The following is a 12,332-nucleotide window of genomic DNA, read 5'->3' as shown; positions in this document are numbered from 1 at the left end:
CATGAACATGAACCATGGTGGGGGGATTGCCTGAGGGAGTGGGGACTGCTGGGTGGAGGAGGGCAAAGGGGGAAAAACTGGGACAACTCTAATAGCAAATTGATAAAATTTAATTATATAAAAAATAAATTAAAATAAAAAATGGCCATTGATAATGGTGGAAGGGAAAAGGCTTAATTTAGGAAGAACACTTTCTCTAATTTTATTTAGGACCCAAAGCCCCGTGGCCAAAATCAGTTCTATAAAAAGTCACCTCACAATGTTATCTGACCACAAATTCCTAATTGGGCAGATCATGGTGGGTAGTCACGCCCTGGGCCTATAACTTCTTCTTCTTCTTGCCTTTTTTAAAAACTTTTTATTTATTTTTAGAGAGATAGGAAGAAAAGGAGAAAAAGGTGGGGAGAAAACATCAAAGTGAGAGAGAAACGTTGACCATCTGCCTGCTGTACACGCCCTAAACCCACAACCTAGGCATGTGTCCTGACTGGGAATCAAATGGGCAACCTTTTGCTTGGTGAGACAACACCCAACCAACTGAGCCATGGAGGCCAGGGACAGACCTCTGTCACTTCTTTAGTAAGCAGGTTTTAAGCAAACACTGTCCATTGTTCTTGTGTATCTTGGTTAACACACCTTTGAAATGCCAGTATTTCGAAGGAGGTATTCAAAGGGAGGTCTTAACCCGTAAGAGAGCATTTAAGGCAATGCCTGCATTGCTTTCTCCAATCTTTCTCTCCTTACTTTTAAATGCATAAAAGAAGCTGAAAAACTGTTAGTTCCTGGAGCATTTGAGATCCTGCTCCCCAGCATATATAACTAATTTGACTCAAATAAACTCATAAAAATTCTGTACAGGTTTGGATGTTTCTTATGTCAACAGCCCTTACATGCTAAAGCCACAGGGGAGGACAGTAAATATAAAATCTCTTTAGTTTCATGGTCAATAGTAGAGTATATTTTTCTTAACACTATGTTTAATTGAAGATGGTTATCATGATTAAAATTTCTCCCATCCAGAACTGAAAAACCGCTGAGGGGAGACATGTTGCAAGACTAAACTAGGAAAATAATCAAACTACAACAAAATTCATTTGTTACTGGACATATTTTCATGTTTTGAAAAATGTACTGGTGTATCTTTCAATAACACACTAAGCTGGGAACTAGGCTTGGTCCTCTCCCAGACATGACCTCATTTCACTCCGACAGTTTCTACTTTAACAGTATTGTTAAAAAGTGTGCAGTATTATTTTTTTAACTATGCTGCTGTAGGCTCAGAGAGTCTCACAGAGCCAGAATTAAAACATGGGTGTCATTTGCCTTTTCTATGGCTATTCTCAAATTTCAAATGGAAAACTGAGGGAGGGGCACAGAGGATGTATGGAGGGAGACTGGGAGCTCTTGGGGTGCGATGGAAGTGTAACATGTAAACCATGGGACTGACATGGGGGCTGAATTGGGAGACCATCACACAACTATATTCTAAGATAATTGTCCAAGGTGCTCTTAATTCACCCATGTTGAGGTTCCTAGTGAGATACCAGAAATTGATTTCTTGTTTTCTCATTTAGTTACAAAATACCACAATCTTTTATGGGGGGGAGGTGGTACAATTTGGTATTAGATCAGTCTCTGTGATACGTGTGTTTGAGACAAGCAGCAGCTGAAACCGTATCTCCTCCAGCAAGCCCTCCAGGACTACCACTAAGGATCAACGACTCCCAGGAGTGTCACCCACTGTAGACAGCGGTCAAGTCCTGTGACTCCTCCCACTAGCCTCTCTTCCTCCTCTGGCCTGCTGCCCTTTCTGTCCTTTTCTTTTATTCACAGGAAATCTTACCCCTTTATTCAATGCTGACAATAACATGATCTACACCCATTTACAGTCCACCTTGTTATCTGATTGCCTGTTTGCCTCCCCTTGGAAAGCAGAACTTCCTATTTACTTGAAGACTGGGATGAGATACTGAATTTGCAAACTCATGAGTATTTCTATTTCAGGTGTGGGACCAGAGCTTCCAGGAGCCTGACCAGCCTGCATTTGAAACTCTGGGATTTTTTCTGGACTCCCCTTTCCTGTCTGTGAGTTACCAGGTTCAGTCTTAGTGCGGTGAAGGTAAAGTGTCCAATGATAGTGAGCACCACACTCTGCCCAGAGGGGCCCCAGCCTCTGACACAATCACAGTGGCATCTGTGCCCTGACCACTAACCACCCAACTGTAGCTTTTGGATGATTGGTAAAAAAAAAAATTGAGAGTACATTATAGTATTATTTAAGCATAATTTGAAAGTTTATTTTACTTTATTACAAAAATAAACCCTACATTTACTGTACAATCTTTGGAAAATGTAAGCATTTTAATATGATTAATTGGTAACAAAGCAGATGTAACGCAGCTAGTTACCACTCTTTCCCACATCCTCCGTTCCCATGAAAGAACAAATGTGATAAAAGTATCAAAAACTTTATTTTACTTTTTCTCTTTTTACAACTGCATCTCACAGAGGAGTGGCACATCTAGGATTTTATGTAAGACGGTCTTAGGGGCCATGTCCTGCTGTTACAGACAGAGGAGCAGAGTAGTGAGTTCATATGGTACCTAACCTAAGGCCTAGAAAACGAAAATTGTTCATTTTATGGAACGGCTCATGGAGAGGTTTGGCAATATAAAGTCTTCCCAAACCCCACTCCCAGTGACACAACTGCTGCAGAGACATGTTCAAGAGACTGTTTAGTGTTCTATTTAGTTAACGAGCATTTATTGAACTCTTTTATGTGCAAAGGCATAAGGTCCCTCTCTACATGAAAAGGGAGACACAAAAATGAACAAATGTTGGTTCCTGCCCTGAAGGAATTTTTAGAAAACAAAAAAGACTTTGTGTGACATTTAGGTCAGTTTCTACTGAAAATAATACTGTGATGAAATCCTCGTGGTTGAATCTTTTGCCCATCCATAAATATTTCCTTGGGATACATTTTAGAAGGGGATTTGTAAGGTGTCACTTTGATGATCTCAGAACTTATGATGAAATAACCAGACAAATACATGAGACATAGGTAAAATTCAATGGATTATTAGTTTAATATCTGTATAAGAGTTAGGTGATTCTAAGACATTAAAAATATATGAAAAGAATGAAAGAGTTTGATGCAAAAGACATTTAAATATCTCAAAAGCCAAAGAAATACAAAGTCCAATCATATAAGGAAATTTCAAGAGTGGCTGTTACGGGTCTTAATGTGACTTGAAAATTAGGTAATAAAATGACTCACCCCTAAGGTCTGTGGCTATATGACCGCTGTGTGTTTTAAACTATGAACTCTCTGACAGAGGCTATAAATAGGTCTCTGTGGCAGAATGCCACTTCGGCGTCACCAACAAGGATCCAGTGTTACCTGTACCATGTGGTCCTCATGAAGCTTCAGCATGCTGAAAGGCGATATAAAAATCACGTGGGAAGGGAATCCCCCAAACTGTGACATATGACAGAATGACTTCCTTAGTGGCTAAGTATCTTTCAATTCTATGGTTTAGAAAGTTTTTCATGATGTTAACATATTTGTATTAGGAAATCTATGTCTCCTTAATAATTTGGGTACTTTCAGTGCCTGGAATTTGGCCTATTAGAGTTAACAGATCAGTTTTGTAGTTACAGTTAAAACATGAAATATGTAATTCATTTAGACTTGTGATTTAATTTGAAATCTTATTGAGTTGATATACATATAAGAATAGTTTAGAGATCTTCTAAGTTTATTGTACTTAGAAGTTTATTTTATTAGATTTATGGTCTACATCTAATATGGGGTTGATAGCCTACATTTATAAAGAACTTACAAAACTCAACACCCAAAATATCCAATTAAGAAATGGACAAAGGGCCTGAGTAGACACTTCTCCAAAGAGGGCATACAGATGGCCAATAGACATATGAAAAGATACTCAACATCACTAATCAAATACAAATTAAAAACACAATGAGATATTACGTCATACCTGTCAGAATGGCTATCATCAATAAATCAACAAACAACAAGTGCTGGAAAGGATGTGAAAAAAAAAGAATCCTTGTGTACTTTTGGTGGGAACACAGGTTGGTGTAGTCACTGTGGAAAGTAGTGTGGAGTTTTCTCAAAAAATTAAAAATGGAACTGCCTCATGACCCAGCAATTCCACTTATGGGAGTACATCCAAAGAAACCCAAAACACTAATTTGAAAGAATATATGCATCTTCATGTTCATTGCCACATTACTTACAATAGCTGAGATTTGAAAGCAGCCCAAGTGTCCATCAGTAGATGAGGATAAAAAGGTTGTGCTACATGATCATAATGGAATACTACTCAGCCATAAAAAGAAGAAAATCTTTCCCTTTGCAACAGCCTGGATGGACCTGGAGAACATTATGCTGAGTGAAAGAAGCCAGTCAGAGAAAGACAAATACCATATGATCTCACTCTTCTGTGGAATCTAATGAACAAAATAAATTAATGAGCAAAATAGAGGCAGACTCATAGAGAGCAGGCTGACAGCTGTCAGGGGCAGGGAGGTTGGGGGACTGGGTGGAGGTATGTGACAAGGAGCAAAAAAGAAAAAGAAAACAACTCACAGACATGGTCAACAGTGTGATGACTGTTGGGAAGGTGGGTAGAGGAAGGAGGAGGTACAGGGGCCATAAATGGTGATGGAAGGAGACTTGACTTGGGTGGTGAGCACACGATACAGCGTACAAATGATGTGTTGTGGAATTGTGCACCCGAAACCCGTATCATTTTGTTAACCACTGTCACCCCAATAAATTCAATAAAAAGAAAAAAAGATTTATAGTCTATTTGGTACCAGAACTGTTTTCTTTGTTAAATCAGAAAATTATAGTATTAAAAGAAAATGAATGTTTTACATTTATAAATATAGTTTCATATGTTCAAAGGAGTTCCTTTAACTGTAAATGAGAGAAAATATTAATTGATGGCCCTTAAATATGATTGAAAATATTTACCAAACATAGAATATTATTTGTAAATGGAATCTAACACCTTTATACAAAACTACTATTTAGAATTTGTATTTAATTTTGAAAGTTCTGAATAGTCTTTTCTACACATAAAATCCTCCCTCAAAGATAATTTTTAAAAAACTGAGTTTTAACACAGGATTAATATCCTAGACTTTTGATAACTATTGGGTTGTTTATGTTTTCTTCTTAAATTTTTTCTTTTTAAAATTTTCTTTCATAAGGGGTGTTTATGCTCAAAGTTTCAAATTCTTTATCCCTAATTAACCATATATAGTTATTCCTACTATACATTTAAAATATTTCTTTCTGTTTTCACTTCATTTTTCTTATTTAACTGAGTTTTGAACATTCTTGGTCACACATTTTGACATCAGTTGACTGACATAACAGATTATAGGTAAAAATCATAAATTATTTAAAGATACACAATTTTCTACTGCAAGTATATAAATGCATGTTTAGAATTCAGAGACTGAGAAGAAATCTACTGGTTGGAAAGTTTTCATATTATTAGGGAGAAAAAAAAGAAATGAGATGACTTTATGCAAGAACCAACAAAGCTAATTAAAGGCTTGTGAAATGGGCCCCATAGGAAAAAGCTTAAAGGTCTGAAATGTTTTAACTGAAGAGAACTGAGGTGAAGTGTCTAAACAAAGTGGTTTGGCTAAATTTGGCTTATAAATACTGGTTGCAGTCCTTGCGATGAACTCTCTCTCACCCTAAGCAAATCGAGCTGAACTTCCTTTTACTCTTCAGCTGGCCTGATGAGTACAGAATTTGAGGGTCTCTGAAAATCGAAATAGATATTCCATGAATTAAATGCTAAACAGACATTTTCTTTGCATTAGAGGTAGTGCAAAGAACAAACTAGCTAAAGCTTAAACTATAAAAAGATTATAGGTGAAGATTAGAAAAATGTTTTAGATCTCAGATGACATTATACAATGAATGTGTTATCTTTTCTTCTGGAAAAAGAAACCAAAATATATAGAGACCATCAGTTCTTGGATGGTAGAGACGACTATGAAAGGGTGCTAAGAAAACAAAGATGAACGGAAAGGAAGCGAGTATATGCAGCCCTCAGACATAGCAAGTCTGAGGCAAACATTGTAAACATCAAAGTCAGCCATGCTTCCTACATCCTCACCTCATATCCAGGTCCCAGGAAACCCGCTCCTCAGGACCCTCCATTTCACTGTTGCTGCTCTGAGCCATCCTCTCTACTCCAACGTGTCCCCATACCTCACAGCTTTGTTTTTGATTAGATAAAAACCTGCTCATCTGACAATTAGTAATTATTCAAGTGTTAATGGTACCCCTTGGCTAGGGTTATCTTTGCCCAAAAGCACATTTAGTTTATAATCAGATTCCCCTGAGTATATATAACTTACGTTACTCAAAGCAATGCCTTTAACAGCAGAACTCTGGAACCTTGTTAGGTCTGGGTAAGGTAAGCAGATTTTTAAGGACCTAAATGCTTCACGTATGTTCACTCATTCAACAAATAATTATTAAGCACTTCCTATATTCTAGACACTGTTCTGGGTATGATGACAACTGAGAACAAGATATGCAAGGTCCCTTTCTAATAGCATTGTATCCTGGTGGGATTTGTGGTGGGCAAACTATAATGCTGTCCAATGATAAGTGCTATGAAGAAAAGACAATAGGGTGACGAGTTAGTGACTGGGCAGGGTTGCGTGTGATGGAGGATGGGAGTGCGGGAATGGTGGGGAGAGCTGGGGCTACCTCAGCATTTTCCTATGACCCAAAGAGGGCAGCTTGGCTTCAAAGATAACTGGCTACCTATTTTCCACTAGCAACCTCACCCAGAAGACTAAACATTTCCTAGTTCCATCCCAATTAATTTAAAAGACCCTGCGGGAATACACTCAACAATACCGTCTTCGTTTACTGCAGTGGATGCTAGGACATGTGGGTCCTCCCCCAGGGGCAGTGTTTTGATCTATTTCATCTGCTCCGGAGGCCTTCCAGTGCGGCCACGTTTCAGGTGGAGCACGATGGGCTCCAGACAGCACTCAGTCCAGATTATGTCCAGTTCCTTGAGAGGTTATAAATAATGATTTCCTTACTGATAAACGACTTTCCTTTCCCCTAAAATAGGGATATAATAGCTACTTCACAAGATTATTTTGATGAAACAAAGCATCTAATACAGAATTTGGGCAGAGTGTAAAATTCATTTATTTCTTTTTTTCAGATACAATCTTGAAGATATTTTTAAAAAAATTTATGGGATAAAGCCCTGGCTGGTGTAGCTCAGTGGATTGAGCACAGGCCTGTGGACCAAAAGATCACAGTTCGATTCCCTGTCAGGGGACATCCCTGGGCTGCAGGCCAGTTCCCAGCAGGGGCCAGTTCCCAGCAGGGGATGCACGAGAAGCAACCATACATTGATATTTCTCATTGATATTTCTCTCCCTCTCTCCTTCCCTTCACAAGATAAATACATAAAAAAAAGAATTTTATGGGATGAAAGTATAAAGATACATTCCAGAAAAGTCACTCACTTGCACCTGCAATTATATCTTTTTTAAAAAAGAATGTGTGAGAATATTCCAAGCTTATCTTGGAATCATATGAAAAGATCAAATGCCCAACTTTTGTAATGTATAAAGAGGTATTGTAATGCTCTGAATCACCAAAACCAATTTTATGTATGGCTTAAATTGTATCAACAATAATATTAGCTACTTATGTGAATTTTGCAGGCTGGTAATAAAAATCTAGGCTTTTAGAAGAAAAAAAACTTTTCCAACTTCATGTTACATCACACGGGTAACGTGTTTCTTCTTATCTTAAGAAGATAAGCACTTCTTATCCACTGGTTACTACACATCACACACTAAAGGAGGTCCATGTATTCCTTTGACAGCTATTTTTTCAGGGACTGAACATGTACTGGGCAGTTTGTTAGCTCCTGGAAATCTGTTCATGAATACGGCACCACGTGTGCCCTCAAAGGACTCAATGTATGCTCAGACGGAAGAGTAAAGTGAAGTTTGGGCAATTGCATAACAGGAATACATTCAGTGCTTACCACGGGGGGACAAGAGTGCCATGGTTTCCCCCCAAACCTTCACTAACTTATTGGAGATTTCATTGATTGGGGGTCTACCTTCTGAGGTCACAATTCCACTTGACTAGTGGAATTTCAAATACAGGTTTGAAATGGAATACCTCATTATTGTAATTAGAGATTCCTTTTCCCTTTCAACAACCAGAAGTGTGAATATGAATGCCTAGTTCTAATCCAAGTGTGGCCAGCCACAAAAAGAATTGGTATTAATCCTTAATTTTGTATATCAAGCCTGAATAACAGTCTCAATATATAAATAATCGCTCAGCAGAAATTTTGGTAAAGGTGCAAATATATAAATGCTGAAGAACACCAACGCTATTTTTCTTCAGGAAAATCCTACCTCATAAAGGAATTTTTATTTTCTCCTGGACCATTTGCATTCTATGGTTCCCGGAAGCAAAATCTCCAGTTGTACACTTCCTGTGTGTGGTAACCTCTTAAACCATTCCTGCGGTTCTTTTTCTCTTGATTTCCCAGGAAGATTACGAGCCTCCCTTAATACTTATCGCATGCCTACATTTCTGATTTTGGGGGGGGGGGGGTGGTGAAAAATTTGTTAATATTTACCTTGCGCCTTTCTAGACATTGTGAATTCTCTTTGATCAATTTTCAATCAGGGGCCTCTACGATCTTCGTGGAGGCTTACCATTTGATGTTCACTAATGCAAAATAGAAACCATTTTTATAATTCAGTAATACGCCCAAATCACCGGGAAACGATCCACACCTAGTGGAAAGTAACATTACTCAAAATTCCTTGCCTAGTTACTAACACGTAACCTCAGAAAATATCCCTGAAAAAGCCAACAGTTTCTACGTTTGAAAACATTAGAGAATTCAAAAGGTTAAATTACGGTACAAATTTTGAGGAAATATTCATGGGTTTATTTTTTTTCTTCTCTTTTATGTAGATGTATACTCCAGTTTAGTAGGAAATGATTATTACAGTATTTACTTAAAGAAATCTTCTTTTAAAGTTATGCACATACCATGACGAATCATTTATCTTGTGTATGTTCCAATGGAAAATATTACTCTAACACTCACATTCCCCATCCCTTTTGTTGCCTCTTCATGCGCATCGTTGTGTGAGTGCTTATGCATGTTTGAGTGCATTTGCGTTTTGTAGAGAAGGACATACGCTTACAATTATGTTAATAAAGATAAAGCACATGCTAATTAGGTCGATTAGTATTGAAGGCTATGGATAAGAATTGGAATACAAATTAAAAATAAACTTAAAACTCTGGTCATGTATTTCTTTCAGAGATTGCTATGCCTTGGCACGAGACGAGTGCGTAGGATCGCGAAGGCTGGTGGGTAAAATGGGATGCGGACCTCCAAGGCAGCAATACCCTCTATGAGCAAACTAGTCTGAGAGGAGGATTTTTTTTCTGTTTTGGGTGGTTGTTATTTCTAGGACCTGCAATTAACGAACTGAACTGCCACATCCAATAATTTTCAGGGCTAATTGTCTATATAAAAGCCAAATATAGCAAGATTCTCAGAGCAGTGGGTTTTTAGAATAGTTTCGCTTCTTTCCTCTCTCAACAGCGGTGTGTCTGCATGTATGTGTGTGTGTGCTTATCACATCATTATTTATCTATTTTAAAAATTTAAATTTACTTATTGATTTCAGAGAGAGAGGAAGGGAGAAAGAGAGAGAAACACTGATTTGTTGTTCCACTTATTTATGCATTGGTTGGTTGATTCTTGCATGTGCCCTGACCAGGGATCAGACCTATAACCTTGGCATATGGGAACTTATAAAGGTGAGAAAATTGAGAATAATCACTGGAGGAATGAATTTAGCCTGACCTGACTAAAAATGTGAAAACAGAAATGAACCTGTTTTGATGAATCTTCTCTTGTCTCACTTTTAAGACATTAGTTCCATTTGGAAAATTTAAAAAACTTTAATTTAAAAGCTCCCCCCCCAAAACACATAATGTGAGAAGGAAGTATAATAAAGTCATACAATTAATGCAAGCCCTTTTGTTAGTACCAGATCCACATTAATGAACATGAGCTATCATCATGCAGAATCTCTCTCTTTAAAATGTTGGGCTTATTCCATCCTCTTGGCCCAAAGAATGAAACTGGGTGTGAGGGAAAGTCTTTTTAAAACAGCTCCTTTTCCAATTGTCTTCCTTTCATTAATCAGTCAAGTCCATAATTATTTATTGAGTGTTTACTAAGTATTCCCTGCACCAGGGGACACAAAGATGAATAAAAGTGGGTCCATCTTTTCAGCCAACAACAAAAGAGTTACAGCCATATGTAACAAAAGTTGGCTGGATGGGGGAGCCTTGTCACCTGCCAGGAGGAACTGGGGAAGGCTTCCCAGAATCGTCCTTCCAGCTGGATCTGGGAGGTAAAGTTGGAGTGTGGGGGAAGCAGGAAAGAGGGCCGTTGGAAGGAAGGCCCTTCATTTCAGGCTCGGTAGAACCACAGGAAAAAGGGCACAGGCAGCGAAGGACCTTATCTGTTTGGGAAGCGTTTGGAAGGGGCAGAGGTCAGAGAAGTAAACAGCCTTTGGATTTGAAGGCCTGGGGAAGGAATGTGTGCTTTGTTCTTAGACTTTAGACGGCTGCTTCTCAAACTGCTGTGTACGTGCTCACCCACTGGTGTTGGAGGCTTCAGGATAAACATAGTGCAGCTGCCCAGAGTACCAATTTAAGGTGAAGATTTCAGGAGGGGAAACCATTGTTTCTATGTAAAAATAAATGTGTGTATGTTACAGAAAGCAAAATTTGCTGCTTGACACAATTGCTTAGAGCTTTGCCTTAGTTCCTCGGGTTTCTTTTTCCTCCACCTCTTCAACCCTTAGGTGTCCTTCAACAATGTCTGGGAAGTCCTGGGACGTCATCGCTCAGTTGGCATGGAGCCTAGACCTGGGTATGGACACCCAATCCTAATTAAGAGCCCAGCACCATCACACTGGCTCCCCTTCGCCTCCAAAAGAAAACCACTTCTCCATGTTACATGCATTCCATCCTTCCTCCCTTCTGAGGTTTGTATTTGAGTAGGTGTTCAAAGTTTAGGGGAAAGAGTAATAATTATAACACCATTTATTAATACTACTATGTGCCATGCACTTTATATACATTATGACATTTAATCCTTACTCTCCTTCTAGGAATTGTGCTTGTTTTGCATATGAGAAAATTGAGATCTAAGGTCACAGAGTTGGAATCATGGGGTCAGAATTTGAAGTCAGGGTTATCTGACCCCAAAGCCCATTTTCTAAGCCCTTTCGTTTATGCAACTCTGCTTGAGAAAATAAAAATTGGACATAGTCCACCATTGGGGGTGGGTGGGGGCACAAAGTGAGTCCTCATGGTGCCCTAAATCCAGGGAGATAAAGCCATTCCTACAAACATAAGTCTGTGCACTGTGGACTCTCCTTCCTAGTTACCACACCTCTCTCAAAAACACAGGACCCAAAACAAACACTGGGGCTGGGGAGGCGAAATGTGGATGCCTGCAGCGGGGGTGGAGTGTGGACTCCACCACAGCTCCGCAAACTCGGGAGTGTATACATGGGAACTGAAACCAAAACAAAAGAGCTAACCCAAGCAATTTCACTGAGTACCCCTCTAGGCTTCAAAACCTCTGCTTCTCTCTATAAAGCCAGTGGGGTTCATTGGCGGATGTATGTAAATTGCACCTACTATCCTAGTTGATCCATGTTTGTTCTGCACTTTGTACTCACCCTACTGTAGAAAGCTTTTTATCTGGCAAAGTGTTAATTCACTAGAAACGTGCCCTTTGTTTTACAGAAACTTACAAATCACTTTACAAAACAGATATTTTCAGCATCTTACCTGCTTTTCTATTTTTGGATGAAAAAATTAGTAGTTGAAGGGCAAGGGAAATTAAATATATGACCAGAACCCCAAGTCTGGGATTTTAGTCTGGCTGAAGGGTTGCCTGGGAAGTTAGTTCAATGTCAGTTCTGAGTCCCACCCTCAGGATTCTGAGTTAGTACTTCTGGAGAGCCCATGAACTAGCAGAGTTAACAAGCAACCAGTAGATTCTGAAGCAGAAATAGGGTTCTGAAATAAGGTTCTGGAACACCATATAATCACTTTACTTGTTTTCTGTGGAAGAATAAAAAAGGTGGCTTCTCTGGAAAGTAACCTCACAGGGTGATCGGATCATAAATTCCTAACTGGGCAGGTAATTGTGGGTAGTCATGCCCCA

Source organism: Sturnira hondurensis, unplaced genomic scaffold (genome assembly GCF_014824575.4).
Source record: "Sturnira hondurensis isolate 20B ecotype Veracruz unplaced genomic scaffold, ASM1482457v3 Scaffold0021795, whole genome shotgun sequence".
Lineage (NCBI taxonomy): Eukaryota > Metazoa > Chordata > Mammalia > Chiroptera > Phyllostomidae > Sturnira > Sturnira hondurensis.
The sequence above is the reverse complement of the archived record's forward strand: the minus strand, read 5'-3'. Positions refer to the sequence as shown.